At 38.0% G+C, this 21260-nt stretch overlaps 1 protein-coding gene across 5 annotated transcripts in view; it reads left to right on the top strand.

Annotated features, from left to right (window-relative positions):
* LOC125772037 (bifunctional heparan sulfate N-deacetylase/N-sulfotransferase) overlaps window positions 1-21260 on the top strand; it is a 670071-nt gene that overhangs the window by 567150 nt on the left and 81661 nt on the right. The window contains exon 1 of one of the 5 annotated variants that reach the window (XM_049443357.1): window positions 19105-19130. The exons of the other annotated variants lie outside the window; for them this stretch is intronic. The gene's annotated coding sequence lies outside the window, so the exon portion shown is untranslated. Of the gene's footprint in view, window positions 1-19104; window positions 19131-21260 lie in introns of those variants that run through there. 5 annotated transcript variants of the gene reach the window in all.

Here is a 21260-nt window from a genome sequence, read left to right as displayed (position 1 = left end):
CGAAACAAAATGAAAGTCTAAATTGCATTGTCTGTAAGTGGAATGGAAGTTTTCCCCGTACGGTAAGGACAAGTTCATCATTTATGAGACGACTAGCAAGTGAAGGCATTTTGCAGAGCACAGCTGTTGAATTTAATGTTCCTTTGCAAATGTTCCATTTGTTTTATTTACATTCTGCTGATTACTCCACAGTGTGGGGTAGTTTCTTGGTTTTGATAATTTTTTTCCTTTAGCTTAATAACCGATTTCATTCTGTGCTTTCAAGACAAATTTTCATCCTCAGTTCTAACGTCAAACATGAAATTATGCAATCGAAACACAAATTGATCGTAATTTGTAAGAAGGCGTACCTAAGTTGTGTTTAATTAAATTTATTGGGTTTAATGAAGACATCTAAATTGGAATTATACACTTAGAAGCTCATAAATAGGATAAAAAAATGAATTTAAAAACAATTATGTCATATGTTGGAACGGCAGTATTAAAAACGAATGTTTAAGGTAATTTTTGTTTTTTTTTTTTGCTTTAAGAATAATTTGAAATTATTTATTGAAAAAGCATTGCTTTAAGAATCCGCTTGAACATATCATGTTTCGCATGGAGATCCATTTACTCTTTCGTTATTTGCCGTTATTTTAAATTGAAATTGTATCAGGTATATATGGAGCCTTAATATTCTAGAACTAGGATTCAAAACTATGCGTCACTGTTTGCAAATTGTTTGATCATTAGCACTAAAGCTGATGGGATTTACGTGAAAGCCCTTGATGTGATTTCGTAGAACATTATCCAACGTGATTTTTTCCTTAATCTATGCCGAATATGTTAAATACCTGTTTTATAATAGAATTAAAAAATATAAAAAAGTGCTTAAAATGTATAAAATGCTTAACAATTACTATTTGGAAGTTCTCTTTATTAGTTTTTAATATTTTTAATTACATATGTTTTATCAGCTCTTGTACTCATACATACTGAATTGCCTCTTATGCTATAAAAATCTTTCAGAAAAATTGTACTACTAAGCCATCTTTACTACCATAGTATGTTTTATTCATTTTCCTGCCACTATCATGCCTGCGGCTGTCATCCATGAATAATACGGTGTAAATAAAATCCAAAGCACACAAAAAAACATTACCAATTGAGTTACGTTGTTTCATATACCTTTTACTTCGGGGGGTTTCTTTCCACTTTTTGCCGACGTTCGCTAGGTACGAAATGAAAAGTGCCACCCGGAAATTGTAATCTGGAATTGATTCCGGCCAGGATTCCGGCTGGTCCGGTTTTTCTTCTGTTTGTCGTTACCGAAGACAACGGCGAACGAAAAAGTGTTTTAAATCAAGGAAGTTGAGAATGTCTTCTACCCTACTGGCACAAAACAATTGCTTTATATCTTCATGGTCCATGGTACAGAAGGAAACCTTTTTTTCCTAGTTTGTAATTTTTATCTTTTATGTTTTCTTCTATTGTATCTGTTTATTACAACGTTTGTTGACAGAATAGAAAAGTAACAGAAATGGAGTTTATAGTTTCTCGGCACACTTTAAGATGAAGATTTAATTTTCTTGTTCTATGTTCTATGTACACTATAGTTACCTTGAAGTTTCCGTTAAAAATATCAGTTTTGGCATCTAATCGATGCTGGTTTTCCAAGCCTTTTAAAAGTATAAAATATTTAGTTGTGTAATACTGCGAAATGTGCTTAATAACTAAAATGATATATTATTTGACACAAACAAAAATAACTTAAATTATTATGAAAGGAACATAATCATGTTACTAGTGGTGCATCCTCTGTCTTTTCGATATGGTCAAGATTATACATTTCAATTAAATCTTTATTCTTTTCTTTCGTTTCGTTTCAGGTAACTAATTACAACATTTGTCACAATGATGTGAACTACTTTTCTTCAATTCTCCCCATCTTTGGCTTTAAACAAGTCTGGTAAAGGTATGCACATCTCTCCAAATTAACTCCTTTTTCCTCCGCTGCTTTGCGGTACCTTCGAAAATCGATCACTTTTCATACTGCGAGGTAAATAATCTACTCTTGTGTGATTCTGCAACGGGCAGCGAACTATGCACGAGTGAACAATATCTTCGCACCATTCTGACCTGATCGGATCGACATCTGACCCCGAAGCGCACCATGTCAGTAGCACAGGTACACTTCACATACGTTGCTGAAAATGTTCGATAGCATCAGACACCTACTCGACATAAGGGCAACGACGGGGTGCGCAACGAGAGTTATCCCAAGCATCTCAACCACGTGGGCCAGAGCTCCGGAAAGAAAAGACAACCGTTCAAACCTGGAACAAAAGTACCTCCCGGGCTCTCTATCAGTGTCATCTCGACGTCCGGATGTGGGACGTGACATGCTCCATCGAGCTGGATGCATGGTTGTATTGGTAGAAAATTGATTTATTCATTCAATTATCGTTATGGGTTAGGGGTTCTTTGTGGAAATACTGTATCTTCCGCGCCTGGGAACATAATCCGAACGTTTTGTGGCCGTGTAAGAAAGTGTGCATGTGTTCAACCTTTTTCAGAAGGATCAGATAACACACCGGATAAGGGTCGGACAGGATCATAGCATTCAAGCGCAAGTGGTTTTGGGTTGGGGTAGAGCATTTGCTGGTCAAAATGTAAGAATGTTGTTTCGTGCAAAAATGAACCATATTATCACGGACGTATTATTGGATTAGTGGGAGACACAGTCAGCACCGTTTGCACACGTCTGATTCATACGAAATCGTCGTCTGTCAAACGCTTTCCACAGACATTTCTGTGATTTCATTATCTCGTATAATGTCACAGAAATAATTATTTTTATCTGTTGAGTGTGGGAAGCCCGATAATATGAGGTTAAATTTAACTAGAATGTTTTTTTCTCCTTCCAACCATTTATTATCACAGGTGATTGTGATTGGAAAGGTTAATGGTGTCAAGTGCAACTACAAAAATGTCACAAGTGATTGATGGGGATCGAAGCAAAAGGTCATTAAACTTGTTCATCTAGAATGCTTTTAAAATATGTTAAGCACTTGATTATGCCTTCACATTCTCTTTTTATTTTCTTTTTTAATTTTTTTACGGCCAAGGCCGTATTAAGAACTTATTATATTCTATAAGGATTAAAAACTGTCAATATTTTCGAAATAATTAAAAAAAACAGTTGTTTTTTTACAATCGATTTATCTTAGTGTTTTAATAAAATACAACAGTTTCTGGAACGCATGAGGTTTTAACAGAGACCGATTTGAGTTTTCTTCGTATATTTAAAAAATTAGTTATTCGCTTCAACTCAGTAAAGGAGGCGCCCAGTACTTTATGATTTCCCGCAACAAAGTCCCTGGTGAAATCTCCCTTGGAATATACTCCCTTGTGAATCTTTCCAACTTAACTGGAAATCAAATAACAAAACAAGAAAGTAAACACCTGTCGCAAAACTGAGCTTGCTTGATAGTGTCATTCGTTGGCAAAACCTTGACAAAAACAACACATGCACATGAACGTGTGGCATTAACATACCAAAATTCACCTGCAAAAAGGAAAAACTTTGCTTTAATGCATGAAAGAAAATGATACCCGTCCGTGTGTGTGGTTTGTTTCGCTTTGTTTCAAGACAACTTTTCTATGAATGTTGCATCTTCCTTTCGCATTCGTGTGTGTGTGTGCGCAAAACTCGGTACAGTTCCGTAACGAGCATGATTGGAAATAAAGTGGTAGATTTTACTTCCAACCCGATCCGTAAGACTTCCCCGGGTTCGATTTACGGAAACTAGAAACGTAACGAATAACATGCAACAAGAGTTCTGGGCTTTTGTTGGACTTTGGCCCGGGTGAAAACGATAACATGAGTTGTGTAAGGAGTAACGATTTCTTCCGAACCCCAGTTCATACGAAAAACTAGTCGGCGAAAGGATATCGTTGGCGGTTGGTTGCATTCCGACAGATGCACACGTTCCACGCTCCAAGTGTTACACTCTACGGGTTGGAAATGAGGGAAAGGTGTGATAAGCGTACGGCGAAAGACGAGAAGTTCTTCATTCCCCGGGAACACATCTGGTTCGTTCGTGTACCGGTGTCTTTAGTGCAAGGGCACTCACTATCAAACCACTGGTGTGTTACTTGTGTGTCCCCGACACTGTTGCAGGTTGCTGTTGCCGACCGCAAAATGATGATGGTGAAGAAAGGACAACGTGTTTCCTTCGCCGGTGAGCTGTTGTCGTACGCTTTTCTGTGGCGAGAAGTTTTACACACCCGTTGGTCACCGTCGCCATCTTGTGTGGGGTGCAATATCTTACCAGACATCACCTGACGCACGTGTGGTCGATCTTTGCTTCTTGGTTGGTTTTTCACCGGAACTGTTTGCTAGGGATGGGACGTAATGTGTAACATTGTGACCGATCGATTTGATCCCTGTGTCTGACCTTTGGCGCACTCTCTCCCTCTGTCCCTCTTTCTCTACCTTCATCTCGAACGTTGAGCCCGGATGGACTTGAGAACCACAATAGAAAACCACCACCATTTCCTTTATCCGCTCATTATTTTTACCATTCACCCACAATCGGCAATCGATGCGCAACGTACCGCATCCATGTAGTGCGAGTTCGCCGGGTGAAACATCTTCATCGAACCAATCGATTCCGACCGGTGAGTCGGGGTGAGTGGCCCGGTGAACTAAAGGATAAGAAAACCCATTGAAGATGGAGTAAAGCTGCTACTAATTGGACCGTACCATCGTACTTTCTTGTCGGACGGTCTGCTACACCCCTTGGTGCATTGGGATGGTGTGATGTGAAAGTTTTAAGACGTGTTAATTGAGTGCGCCGTTTGGCCCGCCGGCCAGTGTGTTTGTGACCAGCCGAAACGTTTGTACGGTGACTGGTCGAGCCGAGAAAGTCCTGTTGAACTTTCTACTGCAGCAGGTGTCAATGGGTCAGAGCAGTATCATTGAGCTTTGCCTGCTAGCACTTTTACTAAAGAGAATTTTGAATTTTAAGATGAAATTTTTATTTCACATTTTCTTGAACTCCACTTTTCAGATCAAACTACAATCCTTCACCATCGTATCGGGGTGGCTTTTGAAAGATTAATCTTTTAAAAAACCCCAGCTACTTACGTCCCACTGGTAGCGACAATCTGTCGCCGAACACAAAATGGGTCAATTTTTCACCCTACCGCGGAAAACTCCAATCTGTCGCACGACCTAACGAGCGACATGTTGTCTGATGTTGATGCTCAATGGTGCAGATTTACCATTGCACACTGCCGAAAAAGCAAGAAAAAAAATCTATCATCATTATTTCTCTTCCATTGGTAGAAAGGACAAATTTTATGTGTGTGTGTGGGTGTGCCTTTTTTCCTCCATTTCTGTACTTCATCTTTTGCTTTCTCGATTGTGTCCTAACATTTTCTCCAGCAACACACGTATCCGCCACATTGTGGGCGGTTGATGTGCTTGCGTGGTTGTGCACCTTTAGGGGTTTGCTGCAATGCGAACAGAACACGGGCTTAGCAAACGACCCCACCACCCGGGTTGCATCTGTAGACCACCGATTTGAATGTGTTTCTGTACGGAAATCGTTTCACAAGGGACACACTCACACACGTATCGCCTTAACGCGGAAAACGAGCAATGGTTTGCTGTCTTTATAGTTCTTTCTCTGCTTTGCGCGCGGGCTCAGTTTATGCATGCCATGTGGGGTTTTTTTGCCTTCTCTGTTGTCGCCTCAAAATGGTTTTGGCTGTTGTATCCCTCACATTCCCTTTAGAATACTATCACAAACCCATTCTTCACCCGTTGAAAGCAACCCAACCGTGTAATCATCGATGGGGAAAGGAGAGGGAGTGGGCTGAGGATGAGAAGGGTTGGTGAATACATCGGGGAGAAAACGGATCGTTCACTGGCCGAAGAAATATTACGTACGATTAGGCTGCACTCACTGTACGATGGCACCTTATCACGTACCGGAAGAGCCCGCTGTCGGAAGTAGCGCGCGATGGTAACGGTTTACCCTACACATAATGGGGAACCCTCAAAATGCGAACGAATCCATGTTTTGGGGATTTCTTTTTTACACCGTTCTACTCTCTAATGTATCACACATGGTGCAGGAATAGTGGCGAACATATTTTAACACCTTTTTGTATGACACGGTTCCATGCTTACGCAGGAACCATTTTTTTTTTGCACGTGCAGGCCAAGGGTGGTTTATGAGATGTCTTTGTGTTTTTTTTGCTAAGAACATTTGATGTATGTAAAAGGTGAATGCGATAAGCAGAAATTGTCAAAACATTTTTGTTGTTTAGTATATCTTGTAGTGATGTGCAGACAGAGTGATAAGGGATGAGTGAAATAAATCTTTCTTCAGTGAGTTGATTCAAATCTTCACAAAGAGTAGTTGTAACTCATTTGTGGTTTAATTCATTCACAGAGATTTAAATCTTGAATCAGATATATTTCTCCTGATAGTGTTGTTTAGCTTATGAGTCGTGACTCTTTGTGGTGACTGCCAATTCCTCTTATGAGTCGTGATTCTTTGTTCACTGACGGAAGAGTTGATTCACTCATGAATGATTCTTTGCGTGCTCTCGTTTATGACTCTTTGCAACGACTAGCAATTGCTAGTTAAATGAAATATTTAACTCATAAATGAGTTATTGCACTCATGAGTGATATGTACTGCTGCAAAGAGTCATGACTCGTGAGTTCAGTAACTTATCGATCAGCCAGTTGATGGTCGCCGCCGATAACTCTTCAAAGACTCACGTTAGGAGTTAACTCATTAATAACAGTCACTCAATTGTTATCCTGATCAGTGAAACATTATTTGTGTAATCAGTATTTAAGTGTATACATGCGGATAACAATATTTATAGGATTTAAATTTCCTATGTGGATGAAAGATTTACCGAACCATTAATTTTGATTCGTACCGTCCTTTCCGAATACATTTGCTTTTGGAGTTTAATAATTCTATCGTACTTGAGGTTTTACTTTCCAACATTTTCTCTCTAGTACAAACTCCTCTTAAAATTTCAATTCAGTTTTTAGGAGTTGTTGGCAAACTTATCACCATTAAACAGAATTCTACAAATCCTTGGTAGTTTTAATGTTAATAGATTTTTAAAAGTTTACTATCGTGTTAAACGAAGCAAGGGCGTATGAATGGTTTTCTCCGTTTCTAACCTATGCGTTATAGTTATTAGTCACTACAATGCGTTGACATGTCGACATGACTTGCATAACCGTGAAAGTAGTATATCCCGATGCTCTGATTTTGTAACTGCTTTTATCCGCTCGAATAGATCACTACGGTGCACAAAAATACATTCCAATGTAGGACACACCATGTTCATGTTGTGTTGAGATCAAAGATTAGACGAATAAAAGGCCCTGCGCCCATGTGTGCGACTGTACTTCACGTACGCCGCTGAGGTATAACATTCGCCCAGCAATCATTCTTCATCCGTACATTGCCGGAACGCAATGGAATATGTAAAAGGACCAGTGCCGCGAAACCATACCGCACGCTCTAATGGATGGAATGTAGGGACAAATGAAGGACTTTATGTACCAGTTTTTTTCTTCTTACTGAAATACTACAGACAAATAGGGAAAAAATCACACGTAGGAACGCAAAAAATTTATGACGACACACACACACATACAAAACCGAGCACAAATGGTATGGAAAATTATGATATGTATACATGAATTCCGTAGCTGGGTGATGTGGTCCCTGAGCGTACTGTTCGTTTTGATTTTTTTCTTGTTGTGGCTTTGGAATTTGCAAGCGAGCAGAAAAATTGTGAATGCACACTTTTTTCACCAACCAATGCCGGGCACGGCATGAATGTGTCCAGAGGAGCGATTTAGATCAATCAATCCACCGAGTGAAATAGTATGTACGGTTTTTGGGAGTTTTTTTTCTTCAAAAGCATAGGTGCGACAGATGGGCTTTATGGGAAATGAAGCAAAATACCTTGAAAAAACAAAAAAAAATATTAACAAATATGTCAATCTCGCTAAACTTGTTAGAAATATTTTCGAATTGGTAACATGTTTTCGATAGAGATCTAGAAAAAATCACACATTTTTGGAAAGGTTGTTTTAAGCTTCATCCATTTTTATGGCAGCTTGTTGTTGACAATATTAAATTATAAACTTTATTGACAGATTGTTCAAAAATCCACAAATACGTAGTGCAATTAGTTTCCCTTTGTAGGGGAAACGTTTACATTATCAGGCATAATATGTGAGGTGTATGTAAACTTGCTAGCGAAGTTTCAACATTAAACGACCGTAAATTGAAAAACTTTTGACGCTTATCCAGCGAGGCAGAACTTTGACTATCGATGAAACATAGGCGCCGGTCATTATTTTGTATCGATGGCTCATCAATATGGCTTTAAATCGATTCCTGTTCCTTTAGCTGGAAGGAAATGTTTTTCAATGCATTAAAGTTGAGCTCCTTTTCAAGCATTATCCATAAGCGGATTTCTGGCTTTTTTTATTATTATTAATTTAACTTCATTTCTCCTCGATTGAGCGCAAAACTTTGAACTTTTAACAACAATCCATAGCTAAATCTACCGAGTAGAGCATCTCTTTAATTTATTGGCCCTTGACCGTTGCGGCCGGTGTGTGCACTGCAATGCAAACTATTCCCCGTGTAAGGTGTACGAGTTACCCCCAAAAACCGTCAAACTTTTCATTTCCGTGCTTGCACAACGTTGAATGTTTTTCAAAAACCTCCTGGTTTTTATGCCGGTATGAGTAATGCCGTGGAAAATAGTTGGTGGTTTCGATCGCCTTCGCAAACCGCCCCTTGATGATTACCGGTTTTCCAGCGGTGGATGCAGCACGGTTTGGTGATTATGAAATCGGACGATCGGAAAAACGGAAGGAATTAGGATGTGGTGGAAAATTTTATTCATTAGTTTTATGCTTCATGGAAATGGTAGGTAGCGGGTTGGCGGGTGTTGGAGCGATTGCGATGGAAGGATCGGCAAAAAGAGGTTTATTATTTTGTTTTTGCTTCTGTTTTAGGTTAGAGGTTATGTGTTTTGTAGCGTGGCCGATTTTCGGGCTAAATCGGATCTCTTTTCGCTTCCTAAATCACACTACCGCTCGAGCGTTGTTGGTGGTTGATACAGCTGCTACCCATATTCAAGGTACATCCTGGCTGGTGGTGGTTGTTGGTGCAAAATAATGAGCGCATGAGCAAGTTTTCAATTTATCTCTCGAGCTGAACTGAGGATATTTCCTCACTTTTCACTTAAACCTATCGTGGCTAACTTCCTCAAAGGGGTTGTGTGGTGTAGTTTAGTAGTTTGAGGGGGTTTTGGATACTGCAACGCCGCATTGGGGCATTAAGTTATGTTGATAATAATTTTCATCGGTTGAATGCGATTTTCTTATTGCAAATGCCTGATAGTACATTGCCATTAATTAAAGCAGTGTTTGGTGCATTTTATGTAAATTCTGGTGGTACCTTCATTGGGTTCAGATTTGAAGTTCCAACCGTTTTTCTGTTCTTATTCTTATTGTTAAGTTATCTGATCCTTCCTTCATCTCCAAGAAACTCCAAGAAATTCAAGTAACTGATGTCTGCTGCTGCTCTTAAAGGTTGAAACTTAGGTTGGATATTTATTTAACCTTGTCAATATAAGCAGCATATTCAAGCGAAACTCGTAGAAGATAGTTCCAGTTTCTGGATGATTGATTGATTGACTATGAGTTTTATTTTTCGCAACGAAACTGTTGATCTTTAGGAAATCCTACTAAAAGTGCCATTTTTTAAACAAAATTTTGACGGAAGTATTTCTATTATATATTCTAGAAGATAATAAATCTTAGCAATTTGAACTAAAATAAAAAAAAACAAGCTTAGCAACTTTAATTGCAAAATTTCCTCATGGTTCATTGATGTTTCAAGGAATCCTAACCTAAACCATACAACCTCAATATATTTTCCATTTTTTTATTGTTCTTTGGAGGAATCTATTGCGCATATTGGTGAAGAAAATTATTAAATTAGACATGGCTTTAAACGTTTTCAACTTTCCAGGATATAGCAGAAAAGACGACAATGGCCGACAGTATGATTGGCTGTAAGTAGTTGTGGATGAATCAACAGATCCCTCCCACATAACTCCATTTCGTTTCAGCTGTTGGATGTTTTTATTAAAGTTGAAAGTGTTAGAGGTAAAGTTGGAAGTAGATACACCTTACTTGGAAATGCTATGATACCACTTCGATTTAAAGTTTAAAGTTTCTGCTGGGCTCTATGGTATAAGTTTTTCAGTTTTTTTTTTTTTCATAATAAAATGAAACTCGTTCATCTAAAAATCGACTATTTACGACTAAAAAAACATAAATCAATTATAAGGGAAAGCTGTTTATTTCTATAGACCTTAAAGCTCTCTGGAGATTTAGACCGAAAATTTCAATAGACTTTAAAGTTCATATTATACATTTTTCCTTAATGGCAAATAAGTCGCCATCAAAGATTGTCTAATATTTTCCATGAAGCTCACAGCTCACTTTCGATGGTACTGAACGAGCTTTAAATCGTGTCGATGTTAAGTAAAGCCTCATAAAGTATTCAACACTTGCCGATAATGGTTATATCCTGGGTTGGAGGTAACTTGCTGTTCATTCTAGCAAATGTCATGCGGTTTCGTGATCTGTGAGTACCGCATTACATGCTTCGAACCAAAAAATGGTGCGTATTAATTTGCTGAAAAACAAGGATAAACGATGAGCAAATTCGTTCGCATAGCTTTTAGTGTTAGGGAAATTTAGCTCTCTCTTGCTCTCTCTTTCATGCTCTTTCTCTCGCAACTAGTCACTTACTGTCAATTAGCCATTTTTTCATTTGATTTGCTGCAACATTAACATCATCTGTACTACGTGTTCGAAACGGACTATGTTATCTCATTCCTGACAGCTATCGTTTAATTAAATATGAAATAAGCAAAAACAGATACCTCCAATTTCGCGTCTTGATTGAGTGAAAATTAATGAGCACAATAAAAGTCTGTCAGATAGAGTTAAGTTCGGAAATGAGAGGGCTGCTAATTATGATGGGTTTTCCAGTGCGAGAAATCTATTTTTTAGAAACAAAAGTAAAGTTTTTGTGATATTGATTTTTATATAATTTAAACCTATGATGTAAGTTTTGCGATATAAACTCTATTATTCATCTATTTTGTAAAATTTACGTTTTCTATTTAAATCATTCTTCCTTCTACATTTTATATTTTTAAATTATCTTTGTTTAAATCTCTTTAAAAAAAATTAAACACGTCCTACGAATCTTCTGAACCGTAAACGAAAACGTAGCATAAAAGTAATTATTGGTCTGGTCGTTTATGGTTGATTTGTTCGTCGAATTGCGGTATGCCGTACGCTTTTTTTTGGTCATCCAATATTTCATTTGAAATTGATGTCCTGTTTACCTTCCTAAACGATACCGAGATTCAATCTCGCTCACCGCAATGGATCCGTTGATTCACTCAATGACTTCGCGGTGCGCTGTGTTGACGTTGGTTCATATTGAAATTTATTCCTTCTGTTTGCTTTCCATCGTTTAGAGCGCTTTTTAAAAAACCGTTACTAAACAGCTAAAGCATAACGTTAATGCACTCGTGCTTGCGGGTATCCTGATGCTGAGTGTTCTGCCCATCCTACCGTGTCGTCCATTTTCTGCAATGAGTGGCTGTGAGAGCGTTTGTTTGCACATCCGTAATGAAATAAGACATCATCAGCCGAAACGTACCCTAATGTTGAGCGATGAGCGCTGCAAACAGATGATGTAGTTAGCGATCAGTAATGGATGCTGGAAAATGTGGAAACTTTCGGAATGTTCTAGCATTCTTTATAATATTCTTTAAGTACGTGACATTCTGTTTATTATTAAAATAAACTAAATATTACTATATATTATATACTAATATTTATATATTATAAATAATCTTCTGTTCATTACTAAAATAAATATTAAACAGTAGTTTTAATAAAATAAAAGCTGAATTGTTCATTTAGATTAACAATTTTTGTAGTTCATATTTTTTAATGAATAAATTATACAGATTTCTGTATTCTGGTGAACAAATTCTTTCTTTTAATTTATTTTTTACCTAAAACCATAAAATATAAAATATTTTTCTACTTGGAAGTTATTCTACTAAGTGCCAGTAGAGATAAAATTGTCGAAAGGCAAACTTTTCTCTTCCATATTGAAGCTACCTCAAAAAAACGAAGTCTATGATCGTTATCGAGCCTCCTGCTCGGAAAGTGTGAATGAATTGGATGTGGTTTACTTTTATCTGATGTTGGCATACTACTTTTTCCATTTAGTTTTATCTTCCTGAATCGAATATCGAGCAAAACCATTTTGAACAAACCACAAATGCGTACGGTTTGTGGTATGTTATATTTTCCGGTGTATTAGGGTTGATTTGTGTTCCTTTTTTTTCTTTGAGGTATATCTATTGTTTTTTTTTTCTTTGTAATTACTATCCAGAGCTCCCACCTCGAGAGTCCATAAATGAAATTCTTGTAGCAGGAAAGGTTAAACGATGATTCTTCCGTCACATTTAAAACATTTGAGCACGTAACATAATAAATACATTGCACTGCTAAACACCAATTGACATAACATTACATTAATCGTTTTACACCTCGGCACGGTAACGGTTGCCTGCGGCTGAAAAGACACGTCTGTGCGATTTCCGTCACTTGAGTGCAACCCTTTGGTCTGTCATTGCAGAATCCACTACCGGAGCGATTGTACGCTCCCAAACCGGCTTATCCGCAACTGTTGAGGGCACATTTTGTTCCTTCGCTTTTCAATTCCAACTCGATGCTTGCCGAGTTCCAGGCTGCCAGCAGTTGTATGGCAATAGTTTGATACGATTCTAGCAGGGCGAAGTGCTTGATTGGTATTCAGACAGATATTTGTAGAGGAGAAAGCAGAAAGGCCAATGTAAACTCGTGCGGAGTTTCTAGCTCTAGTGTGAAAATGTATACATGTGGGTGTGTGTTTTATTTTGCTTTTATTTTGCAACACTCAGGAACACTCAGGGACTGTTGGAAAAAGGGACTATAAATTTTCAACATGACATTTTACGGCCATATATACCCGAAGAGCTGTGTTAGCTAGATGTGTTGTTGTTTTTGTTCGTTTAACCACAGTGGAGTTGAGGACATGCTGCTGAAGACGTGTCATGGTCAGTGTATGGCGTTTGCAATTAAACATTTGCAACATACCCTCACGCGTACGTTTTGTGTGCGTTTGTCCCAAACATGTTAGAACATAATGAAATTGATAAATGGATTTTCGTTTTTTTTGTTTATTTTTATTAAAATGACGATTATTTGACCAAGAGATTTAAGTATTAGTTAGTAATTTGATAAAAATAGTATAGAAAAATTGATTAATTTAAAGTATGAATGTTTTATTAATATGAGACATTATGCTTACAAAATTGGAATGGTCGTAACAGTGATGGTAAAAATCTAATTTTACATATACGGAGTTGGAGCAATCCAATTCTAATCGACTCCAAAATTGTGAAACCATGCTTACTAAACTATGGAAAACTAGCTATTGAATACTCATAAAACATGTGAGAAAACCTCTCTGAAAACTGTTTAAATAAAGTCTTCAAGGATAATGGAGCTTTTGGAACTCTGATACTCAATACCAATACCAATTGAAATCTAGGAAAAATACCAACGAAAAGTGTGGAAAATAACCACCAACACTGTTTAAAAAGTTGTGGAAATCATTTAAAAATTATGCAAAAACATGAGGAAAAAAACCACAAAATTTGACGAAAGTTATAAGAAAACTTTTGTAAAACTAGAAACAAACTCATTTGAAAACAGTTTAACATTCCCGTGGTACATGGCTGGAAAATTAGTGTTTATTCGATGTCGAATTCAACGCCGTCTTTAAATCTGGAGTAATACGGAGTTGATCACGGAATAAAATCCGTAGCTATCCTGGAATTTCACAGAGTTGACATCGGAGTTCAATCCGGATTTTGTTAGATTCGATTTCGGTTTTTCAACTCCAGAGTCGGAGTGGATTCATTATTCCGCTCCGGAGTTCCCATCACTAGTTCGTAATATGGAAAGAAATTACATTTACTAGTTTACTATAAACAACCTGCTTTCATGATCACTTGAACTTTAACTTCCTGTTCAATCTTCCAAATCGCTTAAGCCGACTTAATCGGGCTAGACGCGTTCTTCCACGAATGCTATAAGCCTTTTAGGGAGTTACTTCAATAGATGCCGCTTTGCTACACTATTTTGCTAATCTTTAACTTTTCATCAAATCCTATTCGTTCGACGGTCAACAGTTTACCAGTAAGTGAGGCAAACGGAGCAAAATAGAAACTAAAATCAGCATCACTGTACGGTGTGTGAAATGTACGTTTACGCTTTCCAGTTAAGCCGGTAACAAAATCTGCTCATTGCAACTTATTTTCCAGTGGTTTTCCGAACCATCGCCTGGTAATTGGCTTCCTATTTCTGAGGTATTACAGAGTTGAAGTGTGTAGTTAGAATTTGATCCAGTTTACTAATCTTTTTTTTCATGGTCTATATCTTTTAAGTCCTTGGACTACTGAATGACTGAGTTTCAATGTTCGATGTCGTAAGTCACATTCGTTGGAAAGCAAGCGACCAGTATTATCTCGAACGACTCTCGTGACAATAATAACAGGTTTTAAGAAAAACAGCATCATTTATTTGAGAACAGTGACATTATCTAATTTGCTTGGGACATTGATAAATATTTAATTAGGAATTTTTTATTAAATATGTGTACATTGTGTAGAGAGTGTCATTTTTTTTAAAATGAAATTCAACTTCTTCGATGTAATGAACACATTTAAACATTATGAAGTCCAATTTTTGTTTTAAAAAGCTAATTTTGATTTTATTTGTTGAAATACAACTTAATAATATTTCAAATTCTTGAGTATTGCTATAATTAGCTGCTTAGTTGGTTGAGTTCGACTATTCGTCATGGTACCTCAATAGTCGGGTCACATGCAAACTAACGAGGTTGTCATTTCAAATAAATACAACATGAGGATGATCATCCTAATTTGTTTTTTCAATTGACAGTTTGACAGTTGTCAAATCCCAACAACCCAACTATATAGAATAAAAATAACTCTCCAGCTGGTAGACGATAACATCCTAAACTGTGAAACCCGACTGTCATAGTTTCAGTTTAATTGGTTAAACCCGTATCGAAAAGGGATTCCGGTTTTTTAAGATGACTGACATTTTGTTGCAAACGGTGGTATCGGTCAGAGCAGCTGGTTAATTAAACTTTCTAGCATTGTGGTTAACCTATCAGTTTTCCAATTCTCTGCTCGCGTCACCGGCAAACATCACAAAAATAAACCACAAAGCGAATGAGATCCCTGCGAAGAGGTTCTCAACCGCCTGTGAAATTTCTTTTGAAATACCTAAATGGAAACGAACTCAAAAGCTAGCCTTAATACTCTGAGAGCTTTGTGGTTAGCTTTACTTCTTGATGCTTTTGTGAAAAAGGGTGAATAAGTTAAACATTTCTAGTGTCTTCACTGTGCTTGCAGTGGTGTGATTGAACCATTATAAAGTATTTAAATATTTTACTTGCCAATCACATGAAGCGTAATATTTCATTTAAAAATATATTAAAATTCCCATCAATCCCAATGGCGATTCTGTTTTTTTTTTCGCACAAACGTTGAAACGAAAGCTTTCGCAAAAGCATAATTACCGAGAACCGACAAAGAAATGATGGTCCAGTTTGCCTGGACGTACGGCACGCAAATAAGTGTGATCGATATTCTTTCACTACTGAGCACCGTCAACCATTTGCCCTGTCACACACTTGCCCCGGCAAGCACATTGTTTGCAGCCAATAATTTGAACGTCTGGTGTTGAGCCGGAAAATCCTACCCACTCAGTCACATACAGAACGAAGCTTTTCGCCTTTTTCGGTGATGTGGTGTTCGTTTGGTCGTTCTTGTTTGTTCTTCTTTTTTTTTGTAGTTTGAAAGACTATAAAACCATTCTACGTAGACGTCTAGACACTTTGCAACGGAGTCGTCGACGGGGAATGGTCAAAGTAGCAATACTATGCAGTGGTTTTCGGTGCGAGTTTTGCGGATGGTATCAAACCTTGTGAAAATGGAGAGAATGGCCGCAAGTTCAACCATGTCAGCAGTTCCGGGGTGGCTTCATTGGCTTCGTTTTCGACACGGATTAAGGTTCTCGAATGGGTGACGCACTTTGCCACGGTTCGTTGTTATGCTGGCGTTTTTCCACCGCTGTCGCTCCGGAACATGACTTCAATGGAAAAATGAAAATGTGGTAAATTTTGTTTTGCTTTTCTTCTGCTCTGCACCAGTGTTGCTGTGTTCACTTCTGCTCCATAAGATGATAGGAAGGAAAATGAACTTTTCTTGTGGTCATGGTTGTACTGTTATGTTCCACGCTTGGCAGCATTAGGGGCGAAGGAATAGCTACGCCTAGGCCACAGTATGAAGAGCGCTAGGAGAAGATAATTAAATTTCCTTCCACTTGTTTTATGTAAAAATGACAACGTTTTCCTCTCGAAAGATCTCGAAACAAGGACATTGCAAGGTGTATCTTTAGTTTTGCTTCCTTTTTTTTTGCTACAACTTGCAGTACATCGTTTTACGGCTCGTTGGTTCTTTTTGCAACGTCCATAAACTATTCCCGACGCAGTATGAGCTTTCCAGGGTGGGTTTGCGGTTTTACAATGTAATTGTTGTGTTCTGCAGTTTTTTTTTGTTGTTGCAGCGAATACCCCACTTCCACGGTGGGGAGAGTTTGTGAAATGCACTCGATTGTATTTGAAACTCGATAGTGGCTTCTTTGGTCTGTAAACCACAACCCCGTATAGACGGGTGTACCCGGATGGATCATGTATCTTGTTTTAATGATCGCTACTTCACCATCACCGCAAAGTGATTTTCCATTATCGTGTGCGGATGGTGAAAATTGGTACCGGTGAAATTATGAAAGCTCGCATCACGTGTGTGCATGTTAATGGGCAGGCAAAACCAAAATGTAAAGTGCACGCAAAAAACAACACGTTCGAGAGACACTCATTATCGGTACTTCAGAACAACATCAAAGCAAAATGGCTGTTTATGTTTGTTTACAAACAAGCAAATAAATAGTTGAATGGTGCAAAAAAATTAACTCAAAACGGATTTCATTACGTTTAACATGATCCCGGCCCAACATTTGATACCGTTGAGGATGTTTTATTGATTGGGACATTTCCGCTGCACCCCATACTGAACCGGTGAATGCAATTAGTGAATGTTTAATATTGCATGGTAGTATGGTATGCTATTATCATAGGGATAACGAAGTGGTGATCATGAATAGGTTTTTTTTCCCCACTTTTCTACATGAGAATTTGTCATAAGGGAATTTATGCGTGCAAACGTGTTGTATTTAATTGGGATGACGTTTGTCGTACTGTCGGTATGGAATAACACAATTTGTGCTAAATTCCCTGGCAAAATAATTATAAATGCACTTTATGTATACTGTTTGATGGTTGCCACGCTACTATCCGACTAGGAATAGAGTGTTAAGCTAAATGAAGCGTGAGAATACAGCATTTGTTTTGTTGCAATAATAGTTCGGGGAAAATTATTGAGAAAGTCCTATCACAGCCTTCTACATTAAATTGTTCTGTAGAAATGCTTTGAAAACCCTTATTGTTTACTTTTTTATTGTGTGTTTTAGTAGTAGTCTACAGGGAATAATGCGTCGTTTAGTACGCTTGACAACGATTGAATTCTTGCAAGGATTTCCATTGTTCCAGAATTTTCAGTATATTGCTAGTATATACTGAATAAGAGGTACATTTGAGTGAACTTTAATACAACTTAACCTAGAACAAGTTTTTTAAAACTCTGTTATTTTGATATTGCATTAAATCAAATCACTTTAGTTAAATGGATTACTTTCTCTACCACCGTGGAGTCGGCCATTCTTAGCATACATTTACAACCAGCCCATGCATCCTGTAGTACATTCAAAACTCTTCAATCTATTGATTTGCAAGCCCAAAGGCGGAAACAGATAGAAAGGACAAGGCACTATCAGTTTCCCTTGATTGAAACATTGCGCCAGTCGAAGTTCACCGGCGAATGTGAAGATTTTGCTAAGAAAAGAAAATCCTGCAAGTGATCCATTTCAAAAAGTGTATAGGAAAAAATCCCCCACCACATGGTATCACGTGCAAATTCAAAATCTCCAAAGCGAATCTTTGAATTGAACTGCAATTTTACCGACCCTTACATCCCACTCGAGATCTGGAAGGTTTTGGGTCGTTTTCAAAGATGGGCTCTGTAGAAGGACTGGGCTCTTTCGCTAATGTCGGTAAGGCTATTCTTCTGTCGACTGAAGAAAGGAAAGCACTCGATTGAAGTACACGGCACGCAGATGGAATCTACATTTGCTCGGTGGTAGCATTTCGAAACGGATAGTTACGAAGGCTCACGCCCGACCAAGGAACACTCCGTACACGTGTTGGGTTGTGGGGAATGTTAGAATTTGATTTTAACACGCCATGAAATGGTCGATTCGGTGGAAGACTCATCTTTCTGCTTGGGGTTTTGATGCGGTTTGCATTGGCGATTGAAAAGCTGCCGGTAATATTGATATTGATGCTTTTCAACACAAGCTGATGTAAAAGATGAATTACACGCTAATGGTTTCTTCTTGGATTCGAATTTCGAATTTTTTTATTCAATTTGCATTTGCTTAACTTACTTATAATCAATATGAAATAAGTAAAGTTTGAATGTAATAGGAAAGGAACAATAAAACTGCCAAAATCTGATATCTAGTGAAATTCGTTCAATTTAGTAGTGATTTTTGTTTATGAAATTGTTTTAAATATATTAAAAACGAATAAATAATTAATTACTATTAAACAAATTATTTAAAAAATTACAAAATTGTTATTGAATTATTTTAACTAGATTTTTTTATCTTTTTATAGGTATGTGCTCTGGGTCCATAGCGTTTAGAAAAATGTTGAAATTATGTAAGTTTGTTCTCAAAAAATTAAAATTAAAGTTAATAATTTAAATTTACCTTTCTGCACGACAAGGCAAGCAATAAATCAGTAACTAAACCGCTGTGTTGAGCATTTATACGCATTATTCCATTTTTTATTCGCACAACGTCTCACCCGAAGTGCAAACCGTTCACCATCAAGCGAACCAATTAAAGCCATCCGAACATCCATGAACCAAGGTGCATGTGCGTGTGTTGCATGCGGTTCATGGTTTAGGCGTAGTTAAGTGGTTAAACGTAAGGCCACTGTCTTTGTGCGGGGACGCGTGTGCGTACAGTGCGGCAGGACGCAAATCCTTCCAAAAGTGCATTCGAATGTGCGGGTGTGTGCATGCCGACAATGCATCCGAGCTGCCACTGGTTTTGCGTAAAGGAAGTGTTCAAATGGTAGAGGAAAATTCACTTAAAAGCACATTATCATTCCCCGAGAGAGATAGAGAGAGAGAGAGTGAGAATGGGTACGAGAGAAAGCCAAAGTGCTGACATGCCCAGGCTCAGTGCCATCTGTGCGAAATCGTATGCCTGCACCAGGACCCGGACACTTGTTGGCTACGGCAATATGGTTGCATCGTTTACGGCTGACGGCTAAATGACGGTTAGCAGGTGTAAACAGTCACCACCAAGGCTCTTTTGCAGTGCTTTGTGTGTCTTGTTTGCCGCAGTGGCTTTTTGTGCATCCTGCTTTCTTCGTTTGTATCCGTGCACGTGTTGACCGGTTAGTGTAAAGATAATGGGGTATGATTTTTTTTTTTTGCACTGCACTTTTTTTTCTTGCAAACAGACTTTGTGATTAGGTAAACGGAAGGGTGAAAAGATTTTTTTTGTGCTTTTCGTTAAACCACATTTAATGGTTTATGTCGTGTGTAATGTGGTATGGAAATTAGTACGTAAACAATAGATTCGTTTTATGTAAAATATGTGGTATAGAGAATTATTTTTCCTTTGAAAAAATATATTAAAAGTACACACGATATCTGATGTTGAACACAAAACACATAACAATAAGTAAGTAAGAGAATAAATTAAATTTATTTGTTTTTTCTTATACATGCACTTTAATTTTTTTTTCGAGATACACCGGTACCTTAGGAATACAATGTTGAAATAGCACAAAACTTAAGAAATCACGATTAAAGTTAGAGAATAATTTATTCTAATTCAATAGAAAAAATCATTTTTGTTTCTGTTTTCCTTAAAAAATCCGAAAGAGTAAATCAGGAAGATGATTCTGTAACTGTCAATTTGAAACGAAATTGCACCGATATTTGACATACCTGAAATTTTGAGGATCTTCGTGGTTCGGTATAATACTATATTCCGCAAAGTATCTCTACAATAAATAAGGCTCTGCTATAAAAAACGATTTAGCGCCACTTTATAGCTTAGCTATAATCTGCTATAAAAACAATCGGTAAATTGTCCATATGCTTCTACCGATCGATTTTCCAAACCTAGGCCTTACTAAGTTCCTAATGGTTATTGTGACAATAAAGACATCCCACAAAATTACCGAAGTACTTCAAGCACATTGGACACACACACACCTCAAGATAATAGCGATACATCTAATCTCAACATTAGCCACGACACGAGCATGTTTTAGTTAAGCAAATAAATTAGATCATTATCCCCTTTATAATAATTCTAATATCCTGGCTCTGTTACCCAGGCCGAACTGACCTGTCGTGGAGCACTATAACACTCCAGCGAAACCCATTGCCATTGGAGACAACTAATCAGACTTAAATCAGGGTTGTTAGCGCCAGGACACTTTGCTCCTTCCGATACAGCAACGGCCGGTGCTGAAGCAATCCGTTTTGCACGGCAACGGGAGGTTAGCTTTAGCTAATCCGTGGCACAACCCGAAAATAATCCCATTAATTATACAGCGCATGTGTCTCTCTGTTGTGAGCTGTGCTAATCGTTTCCCGCCCGGTTCGGTGTACGGATACTGTCCCACCCCCGGTTCACCTTCCGCTTTGGTTGCACACCCTTCTCTCTCGCCGTCTTGTACGGATGACCGTCCGTGAGGCACCAGGCGTCCCCTTTTTCATGTGGAAAAAGGGGACGCCTGGTGCCTCACGGTGCCTTTCATTAC

Source organism: Anopheles funestus, chromosome 3RL, assembly GCF_943734845.2.
Source record: "Anopheles funestus chromosome 3RL, idAnoFuneDA-416_04, whole genome shotgun sequence".
NCBI classification, from domain to species: Eukaryota; Metazoa; Arthropoda; class Insecta; order Diptera; family Culicidae; genus Anopheles; species Anopheles funestus.
This window is presented reverse-complemented; position numbering and strand designations above follow the sequence as displayed.